We start from the raw sequence: 3,485 nt of genomic DNA, 5'->3' as shown, positions 1-3,485 counted from the left end.
CTACCGCTTCCAGGTAAAGTGTGTGTGTGTGTGTGTGTGTGTGTGTGTGTGTGTGTGTGTGTGTGTATGTGTATGCGTATGTGTGTGTGTGTGTGTGTGTCATGTCATACTTTTTATTACATACTGTACATATACTTTCACTACTATATATTTGCTATTTGCTACAACTACACATTTCTTTTTACATAGAACATACTGTAGACAGTACTTTCAGTACTATACTACTAATCTACCCAGTTTGAAAATTGACTCCACATATCTTCTATAATACTGTAATATAATACTTTGAAAGGAGCCATTATGCATAATAAGTACTTTTACTTTTGGTACTTTGAGTGCATTTAAAATCAACACATTCTCACTCCCAGCGCGTCAAAAAGGTGCCTTTGGTGTTTTTTATTGACAAAGAAAGTCTACTTTAGGGGTCAGGACTCTTTGGGTCGGGACACTGAGGGTCGGGACTCTGTGGGTCAGGGGACTCTGGGGGTCAGGACTCTGAGGGTCTGATGTCCAGAGCAGGGCTGTAGTCAAGACCACCTTAGTTGAGTCCAAGACAAGTCCAACACCAGGACTAGTTGAGTTCAAAGAGATTTGAGTCCAAGACAAGACCGAGTCCAAAAAATGAGTCTGAGTCAAGACCGAGTCCAGGACAGAAAAAAAAATCTTTTGCATGACAGTATCAAGACAATCATTTTGGGTTTCACTTTTCCTCCAATATTAATATTATCAACATAATAAAGACACCTGGACTAGGTCCAGACCAGAAGCCAAATTGGGCAGGACCAGTGGCCGAGGCCGAGACAAGTCAGAGTCTAAATACTAGCAAGTCAGAGACAAGTCCGAGTCCAAATACTAGCGGGTCCGAGACAAGTCCGAGACCATAGAAAAACTGTCTTGAGTCCAGATTGTCCAAGACCAGACTTGAGTACAACAGCCCTGGTTCAGAGAGACACTTTGGGTACACACTTCCACCTCCATCATTTCTGGTCCAGATTCCCAGGTATTACCCAGATATCAGTGTGATCCTGCCACTGTTGTTCAGAGATATGATATATAATGTAATCCACTAACCCTGTCTGTCCAATGTCCACTTTTCCAGACCCCATACTTCTGGCCCACACAGAAATGGGTTGCGGAGGACACTGATTATGGTGGGTACATACTTATGGTCTGTTTTTCTGAGTCAGAGTTGAAATCTTTTTTTCAAAAAGTTTCACCTTTGTTGTTTTCCCCCGGGTGTTTCTGTCAATTTTTTCTGCGCCTTTTGACGTTTTTGTGTTTTTTTTGCCCCCACGTTTTTGAAAATGTAACACATTTTTGTCCCTTTTTTTCAATGGTCTTCAAAAAAAAATCTTTATGTAACCCTCATGTTGTCCTCAGGGTCAAATTGACCTTTTTTATTTTTCATATCAGGAACTCGGCTTTCTTTCCACCAAATTGCCTAAAAATACCATGGATGCCATACAATGTTCTTCAGGTAAAATGAATGAATACTTTCACTGAATTTGTTGATTCATTGAATTTTATGGCATTTTAAACCCGAGAAATGAATTGTTTTTGTATAACGTCATAACATTAAAGTTTATTGGCTATGAATTAAAAAAAATTTAAAAAAACATAGAAAAAAACATCGGAAAAAAGCGCCAAAAGATGATGGCTGAGGGGAAGACAACACGAGGGTTAATGCTGTAAAATTGAATAAAACAACCAAAATTTAAAAAAAATATTGGGCTGATCATTTATTTTCCTTGTGAAGAGCGTTGTGTGGAACAAGCAGCATTATTTCTCTGAAAATTTAGTTGAAAGACACTTTTCTGATACTTTTTTTTTTTTTTTAAATGGGTCAAATTTGACCCGACAACAACACAAGGGTTATGCATACAGAAATGTCCTATTTTCACCTAAATTAACATTTATTTTGTAATACATAGATGCCGCTGTTGAACTGAGGCAGATCAGACATTTCACTTTGCACAAAATTCTGGTATTTTTCAATTGGAACTGTTTTTTTATGATTTAACTTTGCTATCTAATGTGATAAATGTTGTGTGTTTGGTTGTTCAATGCTCCATGCTTATTGAAAGAAAAACACTTATTGCTGGTAATTCCCATCTCTATTCTCATCCTTGAATACACAGCAGTTTGGATGTTATATGTCATAATGCATGTTATTCTTATTCATATACATATTCTTCAATTCCAACTGGTCTGGGCTCCTACATCTCCCCAGTGTTCACTCTATTGAACTGTGTGATTTTAACATGTGGGACGGCTCATTAATTCGGATGTTGTCTCCTTCTGACTTCAGCCATTTACCTGGCAAAGAGGAACATCCGCAAGAAAGGCATGCTTGAACCCTACGAACAGGTCTGTGCACATGTATCAAAATGATTGTGTGTGTGTGTGTGTGCGTGTGTGTGTGAATGTTCTCGTTTAACTATATCCGTGGAAAAAGAGCCAAAAACCAGTTCAGTATACTCAGCTATGGACAGCTTTGTGGGGCCAAAATGCTGGACCCCATAACTTTAAAGGGCTGTTTGAGGGCTAAGACTTGGTTTAAGGATTAAGGTTAGAATTAAGTTATGGTTAGGTTAGGGTGAAAACGCACCGCCCTGGATGGGTGCTGCAAGGGGCACGGGCACAAGGGGACCACTGGTGTGAGTAAAACACTTAAAAACCTTAAACCTTACCCTTAGGGTGAGGTTAAGGGTTAAGGTTAGGCAGTTAGTTGTGATAGTTAAGGTTAGGGTAAAGGGCTAGGGAATACATTATGTCAATGAAGGGTCCCCACAATGATAGAGAGACGCACTGTGTGTGTGTGTGTGTGTGTGTGGTAGGTGTATTGCTGGGTATTTAATGAAAGTGGTGTGTCAATCTTTTTCCAAGACTTGGGATAGAATTAAGGTAAAACAATGTGTTCAAGGGTATCACAGGCTTTAATCCAGGGGTGTCAAACTAATTTGAATTTATGGACCACGTGTGTGGCTGGAAGCATGGTTTCTCATGTCTCTTTTTAATTATCTTTTTAATTATCGTGTTTTCCAACTTGCTGCCCCATGCTGTCTCTGTTTCTGTGTTTTAAAGGCTCATTACAACCACCTCCACGAATGGCTCAACCACAAGTGGGACTTCATCGTGATGCAGTCCACTGAGCAGTACAAGTAGGTGAAACCCTTCCACTCAGTACCTCAGACGGAGGAGGATGTGTTACAAAAGCCTGGAAATCCAGAGCCAAAGAGACATGACACTGTCATAAACGTGTCATAAAACATTATAAACAAGTCATAAATGTGCTTGACATAACGCTGCATGTGTTCATGACACATGACACTGTTATGTAGAAAACTTTAACTATAGTGTTACCAGTTGGGTTTTAGATCTCCGATATCCCCTGGATACGCTTTACATTTGTGTGTGTGTGTGTGTGTGTGTGTGTGTGTGTGTGTGTGTGTATGTGTGTGTGTGTGTGTGTGTGTGTGTGTGTG

The 3,485-nt window shown here is 39.8% G+C and overlaps 1 long non-coding RNA gene across 1 annotated transcript; it reads left to right on the top strand.

Annotated features, from left to right (window-relative positions):
- LOC117957622 lies at positions 1-3,186 on the top strand. Its single transcript, XR_004659549.1, has 4 exons — positions 1-13; positions 1,100-1,151; positions 2,309-2,367; positions 3,085-3,186. It is a non-coding gene; the product is annotated as an uncharacterized LOC117957622 (long non-coding RNA).
- The last annotated feature ends 299 nt before the right edge of the window (positions 3,187-3,485 follow it).

Source organism: Etheostoma cragini, chromosome 15 (assembly GCF_013103735.1).
Source record: "Etheostoma cragini isolate CJK2018 chromosome 15, CSU_Ecrag_1.0, whole genome shotgun sequence".
In the NCBI taxonomy this organism is placed as follows: Eukaryota; Metazoa; Chordata; class Actinopteri; order Perciformes; family Percidae; genus Etheostoma; species Etheostoma cragini.
This window is presented reverse-complemented; position numbering and strand designations above follow the sequence as displayed.